The following is a 15,366-nucleotide window of genomic DNA, read 5'->3' on the forward strand; positions in this document are numbered from 1 at the left end:
GCTGAACCTGCTACAGAATAAATCATAAGATCAGCTACCACAGCCTCGAATAAAATCATCGATCAATCAAGAACAACGAAGAACGAAACAAACGTGAATCGAGTTATTCGCGAACCAAAGCGATTAACCACTTGCGCTGGAAAGACGTGTCACGCACGTCGTAATGCTTTTGTCACAGAATCGCCAACGACGTGGTATACACGTCGTTAGGCGATTGTTACAGAAATACTGGACCGTTCTGGCACACGCGTCTGTGAATTTCTTGCCACCGCAAGTGCTTAATTTTCTCCCTTTTCTAAAATTTCGATCCATGTTTCGTTCTTCATATTCGAAACAAACTTCGCGACTTGATCGAATTATCCGATAAGAAAAGTATTATAAAAGGTACAAAATCCGAAACAGCAAAAAGCAAAGTTCAGAAGGGATTTGCAAGACTGAGGGGTAGTAGAAACAACCCGAGGTGGGTTTACCAGCAATACCAGTTGGCAAAGTGCCTTGAAAGCTTCGAGTTTAGGCTACTTTATGGATTTATGGCGGTTAACTGTTAACCCGAACTGCGTAGGTTGCCCGAGAAGCAATCATTCGACTGTGACTCAAATGAAACCAACTACAGACTGAATCAAAGGCCAACTCGCGAGAGCTGCTTCGAAGATGGAGCAAGATTCTCTTTGATCACCAAGTTACTCGAGCAGCACAGCGACTTGCACCTAAGCACAGGTAGTTAACGCACCTAAACGCCATAAAGCACCGGAAGAACCGCGATTGGTCGCGGTCCACGAACACCAGCTCGCAACGATTTCACGAATTTTCAGCTAAATCAATCCTTTCATTGAAAAATCCGTCTATCGCAAAATTCATTGATGTACAATACACGGTACAACGTAAAACTCGATAAATAATAAAACAAGGGACCATATTCAATCCATACGCGAGGATTTTGATGAAATTTACGTGGGAGATAGTTGTCAAAAAAATAATAAAAATTGTTAATCGACCATTAGATTGTCTTCTTCATCGTCACTAGCCTCCTAGATTTCATGATTGAAATTTGTATAACATTTATATTACATATGCAAATTATTTTTAAAATACTGTGCTACTTGACAAAACATAGAAAATAAAATTTGACATAGCAATAATCATTTCGCTATATGAGAAAAATTCCTGTGCAACACGGTTTCCTATAACGCGAACTGCTACAAAACACGGTGCACATTGACAGCGTTACACGATTGTCTGAATATTGGAAAATAAAGGAACAGGTAAGGGAAAATTGAATACTGTAGACACGACGATAATGTCAAGTGTGCTCTAAGACTTCGTGTCTACAAAGTATCGACCCAAGATACCTAAAACAGAAGAATGTCGGCCACCGGTCACCGATGCTCGGTGCATCTAGCATCATCGGTGCACTCTAGTACTCTGACTCAACTGTTACTCTTCGAATAACTCGCGACCGCGGGAAAAAGCGGATAACGAGCTCGGGAACGTGATCCCGGGGAGAGTTGGAACAATCGAAAACCGCAATTTCGCTCGGTTTACCGTCCAAACGGTCCGTGAAGTTGGCCCAAGCGTGTTCCTTTTCCGACCGTCTTCCGTCTTCCGGCGGATGAGGGTAAAAGGATAAAGGAAACTCTGCGTTTCGCGAATCCCGAAGTAGAGCGTGTTCAGGAGATCAATGATGCGAGGAAGATGCGAGGAAGCAGACATCGCCATGACCTGAAGATTCGCACTTTGTTCGTGACTAGACTATGAAAGTAAAGAAGAATTGCGTGTGATAAATTAAATTCTAGTACTGTCTTTATATTATCGCTACGTGTATCCCGTTATCATCGAAGTCAAGGATGGAAGTGGCAGATTATGCGATTGTTGGAAGAGTACTGATATTTAAATGATGGAAAGATGATATTTGTTATACTGAAATAGTTTTAAATTAATTTGATAGATTTATTATACGTTCATCTTGGACTTCGAGTACCTCGATACAAGTATCGACCGATTTTTAGTTTAAAGGGACACGATTGTAGGAGAATATTGCATTGATGGACGAATTTTGAAGGATGTATTGGACGATATTTCATGAGAACAGACGTAGTTTTATTGCTTCGTTGCACGGATGGTATTGGATTAAAAGTTGAAGGAGGTATGAGACGGTTTGACGAATGGGTAATTCGTTAGACCATCTTTCCGCGAATATTTTGAGACATATTTCCATAACACAGGATTATATTTGGGGAATTGATAGATGACAGTGACGTATCCATGAAGATATAAATCTAGAACCTTTGTGATATTCAATATTGTTCTTTATAAATAGATAAACGCTTATTGTAATACAGGGACCTCGCGTATAGGTCACATGGTAATTAGGAAATAGATACTAATTATAACCTTCTACGGAAGCTCTAATAATCCAACGAACATGTCAATAGCTATTTACCACTCTCTGTTTCGCCCTAGAAAAAAGAGACAGACCCCTATCCATGTTAAAAATTATAAACTAAACGCCTTAATAAAGACCTATGAGGTAAAACGTTCGCCATTAACCGTGACGTAGGAAGCTTGACCTCGTCCTTGCATTTTAAATCCTTGTTCCAACATCCATGATTAAATGAAAACTGGGTCTGTGGGTGTTTGACATCCGTGATATGACCAGGGCATAGAAAACAGAGGACTGTAAATTAATTTCGTCGTATACCGTCATTCTTGTCCGCAATAATTTATTTCCAAAATCGAGAACACGTAATACAAAAATCGAAAAGACGAGAAATTCGATCGAAATGCGAGAAGGATGAAGGAATAATTCGGTGAACCGTCTCTCTGCAAATATTTTACAGTGAATTTCGACGACACGGAGGATTAAATTTAAAAAAAGAAATAATAGAGAACAGTGATGTATTCCGATTTCAGGTATAAATCTGGCACGTCCACGACAAGTGAATTTCGACGACACGGAGGATTAAATTTAAAAAAAGAAATAATAGAGAACAGTGATGTATTCCGATTTCAGGTATAAATCTGGCACGTCAACGACGCTCGCGATTAAATGAAAACTGGGTATGTGGGTGTTCGACCCGTGTGAAATGAAAAAGACAGGCGAAACGGAGAAATATTAGCAGACGTATAAATTTTCTCACAGCACGTACACCTCGTAAATTATCTTCGTCGCGTCGCATTATGTCTGCCCGTAACAATTTCTAAAACCATGAACATACAATACAGAAATTACGCGAAGGCACACTTCCTGTTGGAACACCTCGGCTGGAAAATGTATCTGACAGAAGACAATCCGCTTTCCCTTGCTACTTTACCGTTTACCTCTCCCTTGCATTCTGCTTATGCGCTGTCTTAGCTTCTGACACGTGCATTATTAAACAATCGAGTTCGTTGATAATTCTATCCGAGATTCTCAGGTCACAGTAACAGAGATCCTGATAAAAAAATAGGCAACTTTCTCTTCCTCCTACGATCAACTCAGGGGAGTCTTATAAATGAACATCTTTATTCTAACATTTGCGAAACGTTCTTATCCTACACCTAAAATCAGTGGTTCTAACGTGATATAATTAAACAATTTTCTACTGATTAACTCGTAAATTCCAATTATCGATTCGACCACGACTGGAACACGGGAATTCTGGGAATAACACGAGAAAACTAGAGTAGTCAAGAAAATAAGTTGGGGACGAATAAAAATGTCAACTGGATGCCTCTTTCTATTTTCTAGAGTCTAACAGAGGTATCCTCGAGGAAGCTAACAAGGATCACTCGAGCACCCTGACAACGCGGCGTTCGAGCATCGCAAAGTCGAATAATCTCGAAGATCATCTAAAGCTGAAATTTTAAAAAAGATCGACAAATTCGGGACCGAATTATTTTATAAAAATCGGTCATTCCGCGTGTACGCGGTCATTAAGAAGTGTTAACAAAGAAATAAAGGAAGAAGACCAGAGTGCTTGGTTCGCGTGCTAGCGACCTGGATTCCTGTGGAAAATCGCAAGCTGGTCAAGGCGCGCGAGCAAAAATGCAATTTGTCACGGCATTGTGAACCGCGCTCGCGAATTCGTACACAACGCGCGAAAAAATCGAGTAACTGGGGCAAGAAACGAGCAACACGATTCACGATTCAGCCTTAATATCCTTTCCGTTCTTTGGGACTCGATCGTCGCTTCTCGAAAGCTGATCCGGATTACGTTCAGCCGCTAATTAACGAAATTACCCGAGGTTCGTCACCTGCGAAAACGTTTCCGGGAAACGTCGAGGAACTTCCGCTCGAAAGAGCGTTCCGCTTTGGAAATTCGAGCGTCTTTGACAGCTAATTGAGAGCTAAGTTTGGAGCCATAATCGCTTGAGAAATAATCCGATAATCCGCGATGTAGACATACGTTTTATTCCCTTTACAGGATTTCCTGATTTAGATCAATTCACAGGTTGGTACACTGTTATTCGGGCTAGTAACAAATTTCGGTGTTTAGTAACAAACGAGTGTCAAAGTTTACAATTTCTGCGATAGAATTATAGGCTTGTCGATTAAAGCTTCCAGGTGTCCATTAGAAACTTTATCCAACGCTTCTATGACTTTACATCTAGCATCATGGGTAGTGTTATCAGTGCGTCACTTGACCTCTAATGAAACTAGCCGCAATAGCAATGAGCAGTCGGGATAAAATTCCTAATGGCCACGTTTTATGCGCGCAAGTCTCGCATAGTTATTTCCATCATAGATTTTGATAACTTTTGAATCACTCGCGTCGATTATCCGTGACTCACAAATCAACTTGGTCAGTCAGAGGATATCGGAGGTTAAGGATCTACACGCGACAGTCCCCCGGTGATCGTCAGCGTCGATCTTCGGGATCTGCGGATCGAAAGTCACCGATACGGTACCTCGCGACGTTAAAATCGGATTTGCAATCGGATGATCGTGTGGCTGATATCTCGAGCAATCTCGAAGATCGTAAAGATTATCGATTAGGAAGCGAGGGTCATCGACGTTCACCTTACTCGACTGAATTCTTAACATTAAATTCGATTAACGCTAAAATACTATGATATAAATCACCGTTTTTAACCCTTTGCACTCGAGAGGTGACTCTCAGTCACCGTTTGTTTCAATGCTATAATTTAGGTAACGAATGATGATAATTATATTAAGGACATCGAAATAAAATTATTCTAGTCGTTCGTTTCATTCACGATTTTCTTTTTTTAATTTTAGCATTAAGAGTATCAGTGAGCTTATAAAAATCTAAGAAGAACTTCGAATTCCATCTTCTTCAAAATTCCGCGTCTGACATTATCATCCTAATCGTTCGTCTTCGTGTTATTCATTTTCTTAAAGATTCTACTGCTTTTTCATTTAGAGGACATTTGACAGAGGCAGGTTTGGTGTCAAAATCATTCGCAATCGGAGGATCGTGTCATGGATATCGAATCTCGAGGAACCAAAGATCGCGAGGACGATGGATCAAAAATGGAGGCTCATCGATGATCACCTTATCTTTACTGAATCTTTAATTCGATTGAATTCGATTACGAGAATCTCGCGAATCGATAAATACTTAGTCCCGAGTGTAGGAAGTAACTGATGGCGAGTTGCACGAGTCGGAAGTTACCGCGAAGACCCCCGAGATCGAGGTTGCGGATATCGAGTTCCGCCAATCGCGACTCGCCGATGTTTCGCTGAATACGCGCAGAGATCACCGATATCCCTCGACACACATAACCCGTCGTAAATTACGTCGTGCCTGAATCACGAAAGCGGTTTCCGACTAATTCGATATTAATTAAAATAGAACCCGGCGTTAATTGCACGGCCAGCTTCTGCCCGTTCTAAAAACCGCTCCATTGAAATCAACGTTGCGCGCCATTATCGCTCTCTCCCGCGGACTCGACACAATGAGTCGCCGATTCCACTCGCGTCTAACCCGAGAACTGATTTCCAACGAATTGCAAATGCGATTTCTTTCTGTTGTATCCTCGATTTGGTCTCCGCGAGATCGATGTCGCGCTAAATCCTCGCTGTTCAGCGTGCAACATCCGCGTCCCGCGACGAGAGTCAATACGCGAGTTGTCGAATTTTAATATGCTCGAGGTGAATTAGAAAGCAATTTATTTTTATGATAAATACAACTATGACTTGACTACGGCAGACTTTGATACGCAACGGCCTACCATACGGCAGGAATTGAGTTACGATGTACGCCATTTTTGAGAAAACAAGCACCCTCTGTGTCAGAAAGCCAAATTACGCCGAGCGCATATAGGCTCCCTCCGTGTCACAAAGGCAAAATTTCTAAGCACCTATAGGCACCCTCCATGCCAAACGCAAAAATTTTAAGCGCCTATAGGCGTCTTGTGTGTCACAAACGCAAAATTTCTTAGCGCCCTTTGGCGCCCTATGTGTCACAAACGCAAAATTTCTAAACACTTATAGGCACCCTCCATGTCAAACACAAAATTTCTAAACGCCTATAGACGCCCTCCGTGTCACAAACACAAAATTTCTAAGCGCCTATAGGCGTCCTCCGTATCACAAACGCAAAATTTCTAAGCGTCCATAGGCGCCCAAAGTAGTCAAGGGATTAATATATTTAGCAATTTATCCGATACATTTGCCGTGCCGAAAGGTGGTGAGTCACAAACGCAAAATTTCTAAGCGTCCATAGGCGCACTATGTGTCACAAACGCAAAATTTCAAAGCACCTATGGACGCCCTCCGTGTCACAAACGCAAAATTTCTAAGCGCCCATAGACGCCCACAGTAGTCAAGGGATTAATATATTTAGCAATTTATCCGATACATTTGCCGTGCCGAAAGGTGGTGAATATGCATCGCGAGACACTGGTCGTCAGGATCGGAGGTTCGATAATTAAGCGATAATTAAGAGTGGAAATTATTACGCGAACAGCGCGTGACGAGCGTCCGTGCCCAGGTTTCTCTCTGCTAGGAGAGACGCAAGGAGAAAGACGTAATCGGTGGGCGATTAGGAACAACGGCGATTGGAAAAGCACGGAGTGCCGTAGAGCGATTAGGTCAGCGGGCAAACAAGCACCCACGCGCTTTGACGGATTTTCGATCGTCGCTGCACGGCCCGGCTGGATATAGCTGGTCACGTTGAAAAATAATTAGAGACACCGTTTCGTTTCGTAATCCGCGTGGGCATGCGATGGAAAATAGCTTTATGACGGGGTCGTCGCAGTGGAAATATAAATGACGGCGCGGATATCCGGGCCACCAGTGGGTGGTGATAACGAAATTGGCATGCAATCTCGCCGTTAATCGGTCATCTTCTTGCAATTAATTAACGAAATTCAGCGACAAGGGAGATTCGTCCCTGGGAGAATGTTTTCGTACGGATACCATCAGGAGCATCGCGGCTGATTGTGAGACACTAGTGGGTATCAATAGTGAGAAATGCTATTGTCAGTCAGAGTCGTTCAATACGAAGAAACAAATTTAACCTCTTGTCCTACCACTTGAATTCCGATAACACGTGCCATAGTCAACAGCGAAGTGGGTTCACGGTTGCTAGTACGCGTTCGAAGTTGTGCCAATTATCAACGCTAAATTATCATTTTGAAGATATATTTTCAGGCTATTTTTCTAATATACATAATACCGTAGGCCTGAGAGAAAGCCAGAGAAAGTGGGTGGACAAGACGAAAACCGGACCCATTGGGAAAACGTTCGACGAAGAACAGTTGATCGATAGTCTGCAATACTTTATGGTAAAGGTAAGGGTAGTTTTAACCCTTTGCACTCGACGATTTTTTCTGCTAAAGAAGGATACGAGTTGAAAAATTGTGTGCTATTAAGCTGATGGTATTTCTTGAGCAGTAAATAAGAAATCGTATAATAATTAACAAGTAGAATTATTTAATTTCGATACCTCAAACTGTTACAATATTTTAAATTTGATATATTAATTAATATCGAGCTTCGAAATTTTATCAAATGGAGGCTGAAGGGCGCCTCTCGAGTGCAAAGGGTTAAGAAAAACTGGAGAAAGCGAGGTACGATCCTTTCGAGAGAGTTTGGTAGCGAAAGATCGAAAGAAGTCGCGAGGAGAGTCGTTCAGGGTGGTTTTGAGTTATCTGTTCTTGATATATACATATGTGGATGAAAGTCTTTAGCCTGGGTGACGTGGACGGAGTGGAAAGAATATTTATACCAGAGTGCCTATTGCTAACGAAGAGTGAGTCAAAAATGCACTTGAAAATTTGGGGTACATGGCGTCACGAAGGCAAGGTTGCGTGTTGCGTGCATGAAATAACTGATCGAGAATGTGAGGTTGCAATAAGGGCGTGGAGATTCGAGAAAGGACGATGGTGCAATTATATTACTATTAGAACTAAAGATCGTATGTGTTTTTACTTATTCACGTATCCCTAACCTCGTCCTATTAATGCATACGATTTTTAATATAAAAGTAATCCCTACTTATACATATACCTATTTAATCAATCGCTTTCTTTACCATATTACGCTTTCCTTATAATATTAAGTAGTACATATACTTACTACGTACGTTGAGAAGGCAGGATATCTGCACGTCCGAACACGACGAAGAATAACACAGAACTGAGACAAAGGGCCATCGACGAAAATTGACCATGAGCAGGTTTCAACACGACCGTTATGTTTACGTTTAGGTCTTATCTACGAGCCACACCTCTCGCCTTGAAGCTTATGTTTTGGTCCGATTTCCTTAACGCTATTCTCACACCATATCGTAGGCTAAGTTCACAATGGAGAACCAAAGTCACGTTGAACGAAATTTCGCGAATTAAATATAAGAATATTAAATAAATATATCAAATATACGCAGAATACCGATCACGTGGGAATCATAGTTCATCATCGAAGGATCAAAAATGGTACTTTCGTCGAGTTAATGGAAAATTGCCATTACGTCTTCAGCGATACTTAAAGTACTGGAACCATTTTTTGGCGAAATTTGCAGCGTTCCGCGACAATGGCGGAAACAGTTACCGTTTCCAACGTCACGAATTCATTGTATTCTATTTATGGTTTCCACCGGTGGAACAACGTTTTATTTTTACGCGAGAACATTGTAGCCGCTAACGATTTTTATCGTCACGGCAAAAGTCAAATAAAGTGCCCGTTTATTTATGTATTCACATAAACGTGCTTTATTGACCGTAACCGAACGTTATGGCGCGATACGCTTTCGGTGTATATGCATTCGCTGTTTTTTTTTCTCTCTTTTCTGCTTTTTCCCCCCCGTGCATCGATAGACGAATTCAATAGAGCGCACATCCACGAGTTCGCGTTGAAAATCGCCGCTTAAGGTTTACAGGTACCTGTTTTACCGACAGGAGAGCTTGGGTATAGCGAACGGTACGGCAGGTTTGCAAAATGCGAAATGAAACGACAGAGGAGACATACGAGACACTTCTACACGTGGAAAAGAAATCTCTGGTAATATTTAAAGACGTGAAACACGATGAACTGATCGGAAAGATACACGGATCGTGTTTTGCCCAGCTGCGATTACAATTCCAGATTTACACTTGCGTTCGACACTTTTATTTTTAGGAATACTGAAAACCGAGATTTAATTGTTAGCGTTTTATATACACATGTATCCAGAATATGGTTTTCTACTTGTACGCTGATCAAATTTGAAATTTCCTACTAAAATGAATATTTTTTAGATTTTATTCGTAGTTAAAACAGGTATGAGAAATTTAATTAAACGAAGATAAAGATTTTAAGAATAATTTTAAGAAAGGACGTTAAAAGGGGAAAGTTAAATTTTCCATGTTAATTATCGACGCGGGATATTAAGATTTTGGTGTAAATTTGCGAAAGTGTATCTGAAAATTTTATCTTTCGAAGGTGTGTAATTTTTGTTAAGCTAACAAACGGTTAAACCTCGTCACATTTCAAGGTCCGAGTGATAAAGAGCACGTCTATTCTCAGCTTGTTCCGGAACACCTCAATCGCTATACTGTAAACCACAATATACAACGGTTACTACGTATATCCAGTATACTTCGATTTTAAAACCCGAATTGATCCTCTCGATATATTTACGAGCTTCCTTTACGACCAGACAAACATAATGGTATTCTTTCGTTATCCTTTCATCCTCTTATCTCTTTGTAACCCTTGCACACCTTTGGGAACAAAATATAAAACGAACTTTCCATAAAACACCCGATAAAAGTGCAACAAAACAGAGCTGAAAAATTGGAAATCATCACATCCAACAAATGTACTGAATATTATGTCAAAATTTATACCACGAAAGCAGAAAATCCAAATAGTGTATAAACTGTTAAATTTATTATTGATAAGTTATGGAGAGCTTGGGGTCAATGGTGAAGATAAAAAGATAATAAATCGGTGACCACTGCAGTAGGAAAGAAGAATACTAATTATCAAAATTATTAAAAATTATTACAAATTATTAAAAGTAATTACTGGAATCGGTAAAGATCTTTTCCATCGATTTTCAGCAATCACCAGCTATATAATGATCACGACATGACGTCCAGAGTTCGTTTGTCAATTTCACTTCCTCCAAAAAGGGCCTAAATTTTAATTAGAATGGTGGTCATCGACCATTACCATGAACCAATGGTACCGATGCACCAGCAGGGCGAATGCAGGGTTCTCAAGAATCTCGACACAGAAAAATCTTTAAAAAACAGTACCAATCTGAGACCTAGCTTGCTCAGACAGCTTAGACTAGCATCTGATTTCGATGCAGGCTTGAGAAAATTTCTTTCGAGAAACTCGCAAAATGTTATTCGCACGCGAGATGCGTGCATACTTAGAATGTCTACAAGTGTAATACAAATTAGTATTTGCGTTAGAGGGCAATAATAACGGACGAAGACCAGATGCGCCACTTGTCTATGGCTGGTGTCGGAATCATAGCAAGTGGCACAAGAAAAAGGACTGCGACGAGTACCCGCTGTACTAATCACATTTGTAGGATACTTTAGTGCTAAGGAACATAGTTATAAAAGAGAAAGTGTCAGTTTTGTGTCAGTTGTCAGTTTGATTTTGAGACAGAGAGAGTTTGGAATAGTCAGCGTAGAGAGTCAGTGTCAGAGAGTACTATTATTAGGGTTAGCGAATGTCAGAGTGTTCATAGCGAATGAACCTCGTCTTTTGCACCTTTCAATCATATTATTATTCATTAATCAGAGATCCTATGTGGTTAGATCTGTGATTCTCTAACCACCCTCTTCCTTATTCCTCACGAATGATTAACAAATATGTTTTTATTACGAAGACAATTGGAAATATTGGCAAAAATATTTTCTCGTGTCTCGATAAGTTTTAACACCGCGTAGATCCCAAGTACGGTTCCGTGACGTATCCACGATCGACGTAGATCACGTTTATTAGGCCCAGCGCGAAGTTACGCGTGCGTCTACAGCCATAAACATGGACGCACGGAGTAAACCCTGTTCGTACGTGAGGATTACGCAACGCGTATTTGCAGTGGGTGCATCAACGATGCTATTAATAACGAATCCAATGGCAAGGCTTAAACGTGCTTGACCTTCGTCCCTAAGATGCGTACAATCGCGTTTGTTCGTTTTGCATGCAGCCTCCGGACGCTGCGTTTCATGCAGGTCTAACGAACGAAAAATCTAATTAACGAGACGCCGCGGTTGCGCCATTCGCGTTAATTGCGTATATTTCAGCGGCATAGTGACGTCGCGACGTTGGACGACGCTGTCGAAAGAATTTTCCTCTCGGATTCATCACCGGTCCCCTAAAATCGGCACGAGTTTAGATATTCCCACTCCCACGCAGTTTAATTGTAACCGAATTATCGCAACTCGATTATTCGTTAATGCAACATCCCGAATGTGAATTTAAAATATTTGGCATTGCCGGAAAATTCAATAGCCGAATTTTCTCGAGTCTCGTTCTCGATAGGAAGAAACTTTTGGTAGATACAAAAATAATCGTCTAATTTATTCTTCCTAATTGGAAAATTGGGAGAACAGAATTTTCTAATTTTCTAATTTTCTAATTTCATCGAAGTGCTCGTATCGAAACCCCTATCAATTTTTATGGATTTTAGGTAATTTCTCATTTAAACACTAAACCTATCAATGCACGAAGAAATAAAATAGGAGAAATTTAAAAGAAAATGGAAAATAAATTGATTATACCTATATTAAAAGAAAAATCACAAAGACAAGTGACCAAAGTGACAACGTTAAATGCGAAATTTTTAATTAGAAATTTAAAAACCACTATTTGGATCCTAACTATTAGGTTCACTGTTAGTTGCTAAAAATAATTTCTCGCAGAGAAAATTGATAATAATACTCAAGCAATTTTTCCATTAAATTTCTAAATTTAATTCCCAGATTATGGCACAACAAGAGCTCACTGATTTATTAATATCTCCTTTCTCTGCAAATAAAATCGACAAATCGTTTCCAAATATAAATCCTGCAATTACACGCTACTAGACATAAACAAGTGGGCAAATATTCGCGAATGGCGAGTCTGAAGACCGGTCTATTTTCTCAAGCACGAATAAATCTCGGATTCGAGCACCAATCGAGTCTTCCATTAAAACATACAGATGCTTCGAATCGGATGGTAAACATTGGAGCAGCCTACTATACGTCTCTATGCCGACAGTGCATTTCGCTGTGGGTCTGTTTAAAATCCAGACAAAGCTCGATGGAAAGCAGAAACGAATAAAACAGGATTTTTGCGAGACGAGTTGGAACGTAGAACGTAGAACACGAGCCACCCTATTATAATCCGACACCCGAGATAAGCCATCGATCTTTCGCGGTCGCGTGTGCGATCGACGGGCCGATTTACAGGAGAAAGAGGGATCTCGACGGGGATGACGATCTCGCTCGCATTCGCAACGCGACACGCGATTAATGCGAAAATCGCTCTCACGACGATTCATCTCCCGTATCGGGCACCGGACCGTGACTGCCGGGGATCCACGAATCGATCCCACGCGGAGAAAAATGATTCCCGCATCTCCGATGTCGTTCGTTTCGAAAGACCCACGAGGTATGACGGCTTTTGACCGCCAACTATGAGCAACGTTCGGATCGGATGCCACAATCGCGTCCGCCCCTGCCGATATTCCTCGATTAACGCGATAAATCCCCCAACGTGGAATTTGTCACTCGTAGTTATCGAAATCAATTTTTCCTTCGAGAAGATTCACTGATTTTTTTAATATTTCGTATTTTACGTAAGATACGCGATATTCCTGGAGATTAATTTCGCTTGTTGCGGCAGAAATGACGGGCAGGGTTAAAATACAACCACTTAGGTGCGATCTTCGAGGGGGCTCGAATAAATTAATTTTCGAGGAAGAGGAATGCCTTAATGATTTTTGTCAGATTTAATTCTACAAAATTTTGGATAATCACGGTATTCTTATTTTGTTCGTTATTAGATAGCTTGCATCGAAATTAGAAATTTTGCGGGAAATAATCATCGTCGCGTGATTGGCATAATTATAATCGCAAGATTCGACAGGAAGAATTCGAAATGGGTTAGACATGTCATTATATCGCAGTGTTAATACTGGACTTAGCGTTAGAGGTATATGAGACCCAAAGAATGAAGAATTTTCTCGAAGTTTTCGGAATTCTCAAGATTGTTTAAGATTTCTGGAAACGAATCCACCCCAATCCCGACAAAAATTCCTAAACGCGTACCCAAAGCTACCTACACCGTCCGTTTCTCAAAATTCGGCTAAAATTCCGTATTCGAGGTTAACGCTTTAATCACTCGTCTGTCACTTGGTGATATTTCTTCTGATACACGTACAATATAATTTTTCAAAAGCCACGTGTTACTGTCTGTCTGTGACGTTACGTTCTACCACATCGCGAGTTACAAATCGACAAAGAAGAGCAGTCCGACGATCACGATTGAAATTAATGGTCACCTGCGCGAAATGGAAGAATGGTGACCCAGTAACGACATCGTGACAAAAATTGGCCACGGCAATGCAACTTTCACCGTCAACACAATACCATAGTCGAGGCCAGTTCATAAGAGCGAGCAAGGATATTCAGGTCTTCGTTCCTGTTCGTTAGAGTTCCTGTCTTAAACGCACCTAATCGATGATAAATTCGAAAGCTAGTATCACGCGCGTGTTACTCGGCCAATTTATTCTATTTACTTCGTTTATTTCATCGTATTCATTTCACGATATCGGCTTCGTCTTCGATCGTGCCAAAGAAATTTCGATCGGGAAATAAGAGAAAACGCGGAACGCGAGTGACCATTGAATTTTACCATTATGTCATTCCGCGATATGTCATTTTCAGCAGACACACGAGTGAAATACCTCGATATTAGCGCCTGTTGACATTCCCCTCGAATGTTGCAATCTCGCGTTCCATGATATTGTCCCGCGAGTGCAGCGTCATACGTTGCGACACGCGTTTATGAACGCTGCATGGGTAAACGTATAAATAATAACCATTGGGAACAGTCGATGGCTACGCCGTGAATTCGGACCTATAGATTATACAACCACCTGCGCAAGGTACACGCTATTCCCAGTTAGAAACCTTCTTTACGAGTTAAATTATGCTCCGCTATAAATAGAAAATCTAAAAAATTTAGTACCTCGTGCGATTAATTATTAAAAAACTGTCCTGAGTAATTAAATACTGGAAAAGCTTTCGAGGTAATTAATTACCAGAATGGAATATTTTTCTGAGCAATTAATTACCCGCAAAGTTTTCTAAACAAGTAATTACCGACAAAAGGTTTTCACGTTAATTAATTAGCTGACAGAAAAATAATAAATTCTCAAATTTTTTAAATAATAAAATATCAAATTCTCTAAATAATGAAATATCAAATTCTTCAAGGTTAAATAGCAGTGGACGTTGAATAGTAGAATAGTAAAATCTAGTAGCTCTATCCAGAGATGTAGCTATAGAGAACGAGGCATGGTTAAGTATTCCGAGACCAGAATTCGGAATGAAATGCGGAGAACGAGGAAAATTTCAAGGAATAAGGAATGTTAAACCGGAGAATTCGCCAGGTAATCACCTTTCTGAGCGATAAAGCGATTTTCAGGCGAAAGGGGAGAAAAACGGGGATGCGGAGGACGGACAAGAAGAGATCGCGAGCAAGAGTTATTCTCTCCTCGTTCAGGCTTGTCGAAGGCCAGCGAAATTATAGGGGACCGTGACGGAATTTATTTCCTTCCTTGTTTAATCTCCTTACGGAAATGAGAATTTTCCTGGAGATGATAAACTTGCCGGGACTCTCCGAGGTTGAAACGTTGTCTCGCCACGATACCGGTTAACGACACTTTTACCATCCAAAGGCAAACAGGACGAGGATTCTCGCGACGAACC

The 15,366-nt window shown here is 40.8% G+C and overlaps 1 protein-coding gene across 1 annotated transcript in view; it reads right to left on the minus strand.

The window, feature by feature from the left end:
• LOC108546908 (uncharacterized) overlaps positions 1–15,366 on the minus strand; it is a 60,767-nt gene that overhangs the window by 22,374 nt on the left and 23,027 nt on the right. The window lies entirely within an intron of this gene.

This window comes from Eufriesea mexicana, unplaced genomic scaffold (assembly GCF_001483705.2).
Source record: "Eufriesea mexicana isolate 0111107269 unplaced genomic scaffold, ASM148370v2 scaffold798, whole genome shotgun sequence".
In the NCBI taxonomy this organism is placed as follows: Eukaryota; Metazoa; Arthropoda; class Insecta; order Hymenoptera; family Apidae; genus Eufriesea; species Eufriesea mexicana.